This window comes from Dendrobates tinctorius, unplaced genomic scaffold, assembly GCF_039654945.1.
Source record: "Dendrobates tinctorius isolate UK_male_01 unplaced genomic scaffold, ASM3965494v1 ptg000138l, whole genome shotgun sequence".
Taxonomy (NCBI): domain Eukaryota; kingdom Metazoa; phylum Chordata; class Amphibia; order Anura; family Dendrobatidae; genus Dendrobates; species Dendrobates tinctorius.
Window position 1 is genome coordinate 6,723,835 of NW_027361806.1, and position 12,286 is coordinate 6,736,120.

Sequence of the window (12,286 nt, forward strand, 5' to 3'; positions counted from 1 at the left end):
ATAGATCACGTCACACAAATGCAGGACCGTATTGCGGCTGTTATGCCTATCGTCAAAGATGCAGGCTCAAGGAGCCCAAAAAGGAATCTATGATAGGGGAGCCAAGATCCGTACGTTTGCACCCGGAGATAGGGTGTCGATCCTGGCCCCTTTGACATTAAGGAAAGAGTTGGTGAAATAAACTACAAAGTATACCAGGCAGGTAAACTGAAACGTGAACAGATTTATCATGTAAATCTGATAAAACCCTGGAAAGATCGGTCTGCCTTGTCAGCGGAGCTGGCCTGTCCCGTCTGCTCGCTTACCGTACCGGAGGTACGGGTTGCAGAGACTCTCTCGGAGCGGCAAAAGACTGAGGTCAGGCAGTTTCTACTTCACAACCAAAAGTTTTTCTCAGAAAAACCAGGGCAGACTACGCTAATGAAACATGACATCGTAACGGAACCTGGTGTCACAGTTCACGTAAAACCCTACCGAATCCCGGAAGCGCGCAGTGAAGCCGTTTCCCGAGAAGTGAAGGCAATGTTAGAGTTAGGAGTCATTGAGGAATCGCACAGTGCTTGGTCCAGCCCGATTGTGCTAATTCCTAAACCAGACGGCACCATCCGGTTCTGCAATGACTTCAGGAAACTGAATGCGATCTCAAAATTTCATGCCTACCCTATGCCCCAGGTCGACGAGTTAATAGATCGGTTAGGAAAAGCCCGGTATATTACGACCCTAGACCTAACAAAGGGGTATTGGCAGATCCCTCTGGCAGAGGCGGCCAGAGAAAAGACGGCATTTGGACTGCACGGACCACCGGCGACCTTCCAGAGACTGATGGAGCGAGTCCTGAGGCCACATAAGCAGTACGCTTCGGCCTATTTGGATGACATTGTCATTTACAGCTTGGACTGGGAGACTCATCTCCAGAAAGTACAAGCTGTGATTGACGACCTGTGGGAGGCAGGTCTAACCGCGAACCCCAAGAAATGTCACATCGGGCTAGAAGAAGCCCGGTATTTGGGGTATGCAATTGGGAGGGGTATTGTTAAACCCCAGGTCGATAAGGACTGGCCGCAACCTGTCAACAAGAAGCAGGTGCAAGCCTTTCCGGGGATCGCCGGCTATTATCGCCGGTTCATACCCAATTTTGCAGCCATCGCTATCCGCCTGACGGATCTTACCAAAGGGAAAGACTCCGTCATGATTAAATGGAATTTAGCGGCTGAAGAAGCCTTCCATAGCCTAAAACGGGCACTTTGCTCTCAACCCGTACTGGTGACTCCGGACTTCCGCAGTGAGTTTGTGGTACAAACGGATGCCTCGGATACCGGTATCGGGGCCGTACTGTCACAAGTGAGGGACAGAGTGGAACACCCAGTCCTCTATCTCAGCAGGAAGCTGAATAAACATGAGCAAAAGTATGCAGTTGTAGAAAAAGAGTGCCTAGCCATTAAGTGGGCTCTAGAGGCCCTCAAATACTACCTGGTGGGCCAAAAGTTCAGGCTGATCACTGACCATGCCCCTCTCAAGTGGATGCACTTGTACAAGGAACGGAATAGCCGGGTGACCCGGTGGTTCCTTGCCCTGCAGGCCTACACTTTTACGGTGGAGCACCGCCCAGGGGTACAGATGGGGAATGCAGATGCCCTGTCCCGAGTGCACTGTTTGGCGGGTGTCATTGCTCGACCGGAGTGGTCTGAGCAGAGGGGGGGGATATGTGAGAATCATGTGGGAATAGTGGATGAGGGCAGGTATATCTCACCCAGATACCTTTCCTATGTGGCCTAGTCTGGTCAGTATCGCACCTGGTTACTAATTAATAATGGGAAGCGGATATAAAAGGATGCCTGGTGTGTGTGAGTGTCTCAGTCTGGGGACACAGAGAGTCTGTCTGTGTGAGAGACACACGTGAGTGGAAGCAGTGCCCACTGTAACTGTGGTTTGGCTGTATGGGAGAAGCCCACCAGTTGGTAGTTTTGTTTTATGTTTTATTTCCTTTATGCATTGCTTTCACCTTTAATAAACCTGACCCAGTGTCAGTTATGCCCGGACCCCGGCTTGTGCGCCTGAGTTTCATGCTAAACGCACGTGACCTTTGACCCCAGCAAAGGCAATCACGGAGTGTTTTATCACAATATATATATATATATATATATATATATATATAATTCATGCAGTTCTTCATAGCAGAATAGCCACTGTAACATTTGCCGGCTTCTGTAAATTCATTCCCCTACCCGACATGAAATGACACATGGTTTACATATAGTTACCCATTTCATTTCATGTTTTTTTTTATGTCTATCACTAGTAATTAGATGAGGGTTTTTGTGTAAAATTTTGGAGTTGTAGGTGTTAATTTAAGGGGTTAATTCGTTGTAAAAAATTGCGGGGAATTCCACTGACGTCACTGAGGCTGCAGGGAGTCCCCGCAATTTTTTACAACGAATTAACCCCTTAAATTAACACTTACAACTCCAAAGTTTTACACAAAAGCCCTCATCTAATTACTAGTGATAGACATAAAAAAAAAAACATGAAATGAAATGGTTAACTATATGTAAACCACGTGTCATTTCATGTCGGGTAGGGGAAAGAATTTACAGACGCCGGCAAATGTTACAGTGGCTATTCTGCTATGAAGAATTGCATGAATTATATATATATATATATATATATATATATATATATATATATATACAGTGTTGGCCATAAGTATTGACACCCCTGCAATTCTGTCAGATAATACTCAGTTTCTTCCTGAAAATGATTGCAAACACAAATTCTTTGGTATTATTATCTTCATTTAATTTGTCTTAAATGAAAAAACACAAAAAGAATTGTCCTAAAGCCAAATTGGATATAATTCCACACCAAACATAAAAAAGAGGGTGGACAAAAGTATTGGCACTGTTCGAAAAATCATGTGATGCTTCTCTAATTTGTGTAATTAACAGCACCTGTAAGTTACCTGTGGCACCTAACAGGTGTTGGCAATAACTAAATCACACTTGCAGCCAGTTGACATGGATTAAAGTTGACTCAACCTCTGTCCTGTGTCCTTGTGTGTACCACATTGAGCATGGAGAAAAGAAAGAAGACCAAAGAACTGTCTGAGGACTTGAGAAACCAAATTGTGAGGAAGCATGAGCAATATCAAGGCTACAAGTTCATCTCCAAAGACCAGAATGTTCCTGTGTCTACCGTGCGCAGTGTCATCAAGAAGTTTAAAGCCCATGGCACTGTGGCTAACCTCCCTAGATGTGGACAGAAAAGAAAAATTGACAAGAGATTTCAACCCAAGATTGTGCGGATGTTGGATAAAGAACCTCGACTAACATCCAAACAAGTTCAAGCTGCCCTGCAGTCCGAGGGTACAACAGTGTCAACCCGTATTATCCGTCGGCGTCTGAATGAAAAGGGACTGTATGTAGGAGACCCAGAAAGACCCCACTTCTTACCCAGAGACATAAAAAAGCCAGGCTGGAGTTTGCCAAAACTTACCTGAAAAAGCCTAAAATGTTTTGGAAGAATGCTCTCTGGTCAGATGAGACAAAAGTAGAGCTTTTTGGGCAAAGGCATCAACATAGAGTTTACAGGAGAAAAAAGAGGCATTCAAAGAAAAGAACACGGTCCCTACAGTCAAACATGGCGGAGGTTCCCTGATGTTTTGGGGTTGCTTTGCTGCCTCTGCCACTGGACTGCTTGACCGTGTGCATGGCTTTATGAAGTCAGAACACTACCAACAAATTTTGCAGCATAATGTAGGGCCCAGTGTGAGAAAGCTGGGTCTCCCTCAGAGGTCATGGGTCTTTCAGCAGGTCAATGACCCAAAACACACATCAAAAAGCACTAGAAAATGGTTAGAGAGAAAGCACTGGAGACTTCTAAGGTGGCCAGCAATGAGTCCAGACCTGAATCCCATAGAACACCTGTGGAGAGATCTAAAAATGGCAGTTTGGAGAAGGCACCCTTCAAATATCAGGGACCTGGAGCAGTTTGCCAAAGAAGAATGGTCTAAAATTCCAGCAGAGCATTGTAAGAAACTCATTGATGGTTACCAGAAGCGGATGGTCGCAGTTATTTTGGCTAAAGGTTGTGCAACCAAGTATTAGGCTGAGGGTGCCAATACTTTTGTCTGGCCCATTTTTGGAGTTTTGTGTGAAATGATCAATGTTTTGCTTTTTGCTTCATTCTCTTTTGTGTTTTTTCATTTAAAACAAATTAAATGAAGATAATAATACCAAAGAATTTGTGTTTGCAATCATTTTCAGGAAGATACTGAGTATTATCTGACAGAATTGCAGGGGTGTCAATACTTTTGGCCAACACTGTATATATTGTGAGGTAGCGCTGTCATGTAAGTAAGGGGTTCTCGCTTGCAGTGATCGAAAAACACATCCGGCACAGGATTTTCCAACAAATCATAGTCTATGAGGTTTATTCATCCTTCATAAACCTCCAGCAGCAATATACACAGCATTACAGGAGAGCGTCCATTATACAGGCTATTTAGCCCCAGGGTTATCTCACCCACGTCAGGGTTCCCATATGGCTGTTTCTCCAGGCCGCAGAAGTCCACTCACTCCTCAGGGACTCTCAGATACTGGCCGCCATTACACACACAGCCGCTCCACAGGCTGCTGTTAGTGAGGAGATCCTTCTCCTCACGGGACCTTCCAAACTGGACCAATCAGGTCCCAGCATTCACTCCATGTGACCTAACCTGGCCACATTATATGGTCCATAGCCACGCCCACCGGGTCACATGACTATGACCTCACCACAGGTCCTTCACACAGACATATATACTTTACAATAGCATTCATAAACATACATATGTCTCTATCTCAAGGTCACCCACCTTGAGATACATAATGGCTCTTCAACCACTCACACTCTTGGGACATCCACACAGCGCCCCCTCGTGGACACAGTGGTCATTACACCACAATATATATATATATATATGTGTCAATATCTATTCTTTCCTTTGTGTTTGAAAACCTGTCATAGGGCTCCATTAGATGTCCATTTTGCAAGTCTGCGAGAAAAATCTTGCCAGATTGATGTCAAACGGATGCTTACATGCCAATAAAATCGGTTCTACGCTGGAAAATCAGATCACAGACGGAGCCATGGTGAAGAAACCTTTGTGCAATTTCAGACCGTTAAAATCGGACCGATTTTTTTAATCGTTGTGTGTGACTCCAGCCTAATGGTATAAATGGTTTATCTATTATGATTCACAGAAAAAAAAAAATATATGACAAGCCTGAAACAATATTATAAAATATTCTGCAGCATATTGATTCAGTCCACTAACACCAGAAGGCTTTATCCTTCAAGTGTACTTATCATTTCAGATGACTTTTCAGGAAATCTGTTATGTATATAAATATTACAGGGAAATAAAATGGAGCTGACCTTAATCAGCGGACAATAAAACTTTCACCCTCTCTGAACTGATGCAATATTTACTGCTACAGCTGTTTTCTTCCCTTCTCCTATTGAACTTTCTGCTTCCTGTCACTCGTGTTATTCACATTTCTTCACATCTGAACATAAAGGGAACACTGTATCTACTTCTTTTCGAATTACTAACAAAACTTTTATTAATTAGCAATAAAAAAAAGTATTTTAGGCTAATATGAGACTTTGTGTTTCCTGTGTCAAATTTATGACTGTATCGGTATGGCGTATTAATATAGCATTTATATTGTATCATTACTATAGTCTGCCGAAGCACGGACAGCTGCCACCCGCTCCAAGTGACTCCTCCTCTCTTATGCTGATGTATCATTGAAGAAACACTACTGACACACCATAACTACATTAAAATGCTATATGGTAGTCTCCCCTACATGTTTCACCGAAGCACCAGCTTAGTCAGGGAGATTGAGGCTAATGCTGAAATTGGCATGCATTCGACCTTTTAAAACCTCCGTTTATGATGTAAATCATGTTATGGCTCATTCGGCCAATCCACTATGTTCCTCAGTGGAACAGGAGGAGGTGTATTGTCTAAATCATTTGACTTCCATCCAAAATCTCCTTTTGCCATCTGTAGTCTTGGCCAATAGCAATCTGCCTGTCTTAGTTCCCTTATTTCATGAGAGACCTATGATTATATGGATCATTTGTATTACTAATACACCCACCAAACTTGCGGATGCTGGCATATCCTGAAAACGCATGACAGCTGACTTACAGTTGTGCTCAAAAGTTTACATAACTCGGCAGAATTTTTGCTTTCTTGGCCTTTTTTCAGAGAGTATGAATGATAACACCAAAACTTTTTCTCCACTCATGGTTAGTGGTTGGGTGAAGCCATTTATTGTCAAACTACTGTGTTTTTTCTATTTAAATCATAATGACAACCCAAAACATCCAAATGACCCTGGTCGAAATTTCACATACCCCATTTCTTATTACCATGTATTTCCCCCTTTAACATCAATGACAGCTTGATGTCTTTTGTGTTAGTTGTGGATGAGGTTCTTTATTTTCTCAGATGGTAAAGCTTCCCACTATTCCTGGCAAAAGGCCTCCAGTTTATGTAAATTCCTGGGCTGTCTAGCGTGAACTTTGCGCTTGAGATCTCAATCTGATCACAACTTGGCTTCTCCAAACATCTCCATGGAGCCAGGTGACAGGTGTGTCCAAATCCTGTCTCTTCCAAATGTATCCTTGAGGCTTAGGTGACCGGTGGATCCAAATCCTGGCTCCCCCAAATGCATCCATATGTTCAGAGACGATCAATGGAGCAGATGTGTATTCTTTCATCCGGGTCCGTCATACCCTAAATTGGAATCTTGTAGAATGTCAAATCTGTGTCCCTCGTGATGGAGCAATGATGGTCTGACAGCTATCTTGTAGAGTTTTCCTGGCTCTAGTTTTGTAAAGAGTTTATGGTTCTCTGGAACTCCAGATCTTTTGTTACAGAGGCATATCCCTGTAACAAAAGATGATCCCAACTGTTGTTCTTCAAACCATTATCCAGAGGTCAAGAGGAAGGTATAATGATGAGATTAACTCGCATTGCTTGAGTACTTAATTACTATGCATAGTTCGTCCTCTGTTTTGCAGGTTAACAAACTACAGGGTCCCACACGATGGTCAAGCAACATATTACCAAACAACGATTGTTCAATGACCCCGCATCCCTGTCTTGCAGAGATAACAGACAATAAGTTACAACAAACAGCAACTTAAATGTCAACATTCAGGCTCCTTCAAAAAATAGTCTTTGCTTCTTGATAAACCAAAGAAAGACACATAAATTTAAATGTTAACATTAAGATAATAATGTATGTCTCCTGGCCTACTGAATTTACATCTAGGCAATAAAGATTAAGTGCTGTGTCCTCACAGTACTCTTCATCCATCTCCCAGTAAATGGGAGGGGAACTTTAGCAGACCCTTCCTAGGCAGCTCGCTATCACCGGGCATCTGGAGTCTTGTGACGCGGCCAGAGCCTAGTCGAGATTAGGTAGATTCCTTTGTGAGAAACCCTAGGAGTGTAGCACGAAGAGAAAGGGAAACAAACCCTAAGACCAAGCCTAAAAGATAACAACCAATACTGCAAGCACCACTCACTACCACAACACATAGAAACTACAGTAAACAGGAAAGACCTGAGCTGGGAACAGGGTTAAATAGCCTACCAGATGCTGAAGGAAATGATCAGGTATTGAATACCTCCCAATCATCCCCAAGCATTCCCTGCTAACTTGCGCAGCAGATTGGACATAATCCCACCACTATCTAGTAGCAGACACAGCATCGTCCTGCATTGCCTGGCAACTGGTGAACACAGCATTCCATGTTCCCTGGGCAGTGATATCCATGGAAGATGCAGTGTGCGATGTCTCCACACATCCGCAATGCTCCATAAGATTGGGTAGTTTTCACTATGCATGTGACAGCTCCACCTCCAGGGTCAGGACAATGGCGGCGCTGGCGACCGGAGTAGCGTAGCACCGAACCCGATCCATTCCCAGGTAGGAACACAGACCCACACTTCCTAACATATACACAAATTTCAGCATTACTCTCAATCCCTCTGACGTAGCTGGTGCTCCGGTGAAACATGTTTATGTCAAATGATATAAGCGATTCACCTTGCACTGTACCACTAACGAACACAGCGGATTGCCCAAAAAGTGAGTTGATGCATTTTATGCCATAAGAAGCCATCTTCACATGCATATTACAGAAGAATTACAGCATTAACTTCAATCCCCCTGACAAAGCCAGTGCTGGGGTGAAACTTATCGGGGAGGGCTAATGTATCAATAGCATTACTGTAGTGAAATATCAGCACGAGAAACGAGATGCTTGGAGCAGGCCGCAGATGCCTGGCATTCTGCTGACTATAGTGATGGTATAAATCGTTCCTAATTTAATATGCTATACCGACACAGTTATATGTAATAAATTTGACACACTCTCTATGTTTTTAAATATATAAAACGGAGACCCATAATAGTTTAAGATACTTGCTTTTATTGCGAATTAATAAAAGATACATTTTATTAGTGGTCTGAAAATAAGTGGATTTAGTTTAACCTTTATGGGCATATATGAGTATTAAAATGAATAGAGAATTTACCACATTTTGTCTATATCGCATAGATTAATAGATTTGTTGTCTCATTTATTGCACTATTCCATATTTTTCTATCATATCAGATAAGAGAAAGAAATGGTGAAGAGCCTCATAAATGTAGGAAAAATATAAAAAATCTATTAGATAAAAACATAATACAGATGAGGGGAAGGAACATAGCAATGAAAAGGCGACATTGACAGCAGGAGAGGATGTCAATAGAATATGCAGAAATGTTTCAACAGTCAAATAAGGGAGCAGTACATGAATAGTAAAAATACAGATATGATGGAGTCCAAAAGCGGTATAAGTAATGCTGGTACAAAGCAAGCCCATACCCATATGTAAACTCTCCTGCTGGAATGGTGCCAATGACAGACCCAGGATTCCACAAATGAAGTCTTGATGTGACATCCTGTTCATTGGAAGCCATTCTAGGTGACAACCTGATGAAACTACTTGAGAGAACGCCAGAGGGGTGTAAACCTGTCATCAGAGTAGAAGTGGCCTACTTTGAGCGATCTAAGGTTTAACGCATATTTTGGCTTGTTTCACATGCTTTTCTGTTTTTTTTTCATTAGTACTTGTTTTCGTATGTTTTTTTTTTGTGGTTTTGATGCTTTCGTCTGAATCTACAATGTGCATATTCCAATATGAATAAGGAAATCCATTGCATGAACAGGGATGTCTGTACTTTAGGCTTGTTGTGCTCTCTCTATATATTGTAGGCATTCAAGCTTTCTAAGCAGCGGTGAGGGACTTGGTTTTGATCCAAAACAGTCTTAGGGTACTGTCACACTAAGCGATGCACCAGCGATCCCGACAACGATATGGATTGCTGGTGCATCGCTAAGTGGTCGCTAGTGAGCTGCCACACGGGCAGATCTCACCAGCGACATAGCAGCGGTCGGGGGTCGCTATTTACCTGTCAGACGAGGCGATCCCGACGTCTTCCCGCCTGCGTCCACGCGTCGCTCGTCGGCGCCACAGGAAGCCCAGCAGGAAACTGACGACGAGAAACGGCCCAGGCCGATCTCGCGCAATCAGCGACAGACAGCGGGGGAGCCGGTCGGAAGTAAGTATCACACATAGCGATATCGCTAGCAATATCGCTATAACGTCACAAAACCAGTGACGTTATAGCGATATTGCTAGCAATATCGCTTAGTGTGACAGACCCTTATGGTTTATTATTGTCTCTCATGAACTTCAAAAGTAAACAGCCAAAAGAAAACATTCAATACAAAAAAAAACAGTTCTTTCTCAGGGCAGGCAAAGTAAAATTACACTGTCTTACTATCACGACAAATCAGGCACTGCTACGGCTTCAAGCATGATGTGTCCACCATTATAGCTTTCTCTCCAGCTCCACTAGCTCAGACACACCTAAGCCAATTCAGCTGCCTTTTATAAAACTTGCAAGGCCCAGACTGGAGTGTATGGGAGTGACCTTTTCCACCCAGGCTCTTCTGATTGCTCCTAAATCCCAGACCCAAAATCCAGTTCATGTATAAAAACATCTCAGTAACCTACTGGTACTGGAAGCTTCAAGGACTTATCTCCACCTCAGGGATACATACCGGTCATCCGGGACTGTCCCTTCTATTTTCCTGCAAAAAATAAAATATATATCTTTAATATTGATTAAATACCAATTAATATTATATTATAAAACTTTCTTTGCTTACACTATTGTATTATTGAGGTTCTTCCATGTTTCCTGGTGGATGGTGGCTTCACTTTTTTTTAAGTCCCTGGTATATGACTTAATGACTTATCAATGACTAACACTTAAGCAACTCCATTTATTGAAGGGTAAATATAGATATATAGATCCACATGTCGGGTCATATGTAGAAATCTTCATTAATGCAAAAGGTCACTACATCCTGTAGGCTGAAAGGACGAAACTGACTGCAATGGATGAAACACTTTATAAAGGTAGGAATGCTTCTCTTTTGATGTTAAATTCTGTGCGTTTAGGCTGCTACATTCTCCTTTTACAACTTTATTCAACTTTAACTCCATTGTGCTTGTCTGAGTGATGGAATGAAGAGGAGACATTTTGTATATCATTGAGAGGATAGTGGAGAAAAAAGCAGTTTTACAGAGAACACACACTGAGCCCTGAACTTGCAGCTCCATAAGCAGACACGTCAAATAGAAGCAGCACTTAAAACAAAAAAAGAAGAAATGCATAATTAATTTTTTATTTTGGCTTTAATGAGCAAACACATTAACATTTTCCTCTAATCCTTAACTATATGAACCCCATAGACCACTTGCTCTCCTGCAATGCCGCAATGCCTCCTGTACTGAGTGATGTCAATAGAGTGAATGTACAGGTAGTGGATTTTTACAAGTTATCTTCCTGTTCAGTAGTTTCCAGTATCCCTACAGATACATAGCTTATTTACTAGTAATTAATGAGTAAATCAAAGTTTTGCCAGCTGACCTTCAACACAAGGTTCCTGGACCTGGACTGTGAAATGCTATCCTCAGCCCACCTGTTGTGAACTGATTGTTGTGGGAAATGTGTTCTGGAGAAACATGAGTTGTCAGCAAATCTTTACTCTGTAGGTAAATAATATCCAGAGTTGGGAGTCAAGGTTAGGCAAGGGGCATAATCATACTCTCTTCCTCCCAATAATGTCAAGCAGCAGGTTAAAAGCTGACACATGTGAAGAGACATTTGATGATCGCATTGAAGGCAGCTTGTGCTGTAGAACAGGGACAGTGTGGGATAATTTAGGATAATGCCCCAAGACAAGGAGCTGAGCCAGGAACCTCATTACATACACGTCAGTTCATTACAGGCTCTGGGCCTGCCTATTCTCCGCTGCAGATGTCTCCAGCCTTCCAGCCGGGAAGTCTCCACTGAGTACAGTGGAGAAGCCCCCGGGATGTTCCCACCAACTGGTGTTGTGAGGTCAACTCTTCCTGTACTCTCTGTCCTGTGCCTCTTCCTCTCCTCTTCCAGTGCCGTTGGCACAGAGCATTAATTAGGTTACAATGGGTATTTAAATATACAAATGAATGCAGCTCATGTCTTCTCCCGATATCGGAGAACGCTCTTCCCTGGCAGGGACATTAACAGATGCACAAAACACAGCAAGTTCACCACCTGTGGAGCAGCCCCAAGAGGAATGTGAATATTAAGTTGTGGCTTCGATACAATATGACACATGCTGGGGTCCTACATGTGCTGCATAGCAATGATATACCGTACATTCAAGGCCAGCTCTTTATCTGCATGTCATCCTATGGATTCTTCACCATTGCGCTGTGAACTTTCCGATGGAACTTCATAATTTCCTAATCTGGAGAAATGATAGTGCCGGGGTCTTATTATATTATAGAATGCTTAATAATATTAAGCAAGCCTTTAAATCTCATATTGGATCTCGATGAACAAAAGATCCAAGTTGAAAATCTTTGCTCATTTAAATTGCGTAGTTTACTTAGAACAGTCAATGAAAACAAAAATTATCCATCAATGGAGGGCTGGATTCCAAATCACTCCAGGAATCAAAGTGAAACATTGAAAGTCTCATGGGGATAAAATTTGCATGAATTTCTTCACGACAAGTCATAACATGACTTATTAGTGTGTATGGCCTCTAAGTACTCGTATACATATCGAAAAATATCTGGGCATGCTCCTGTTGAGACAGCAGATGGTGTACT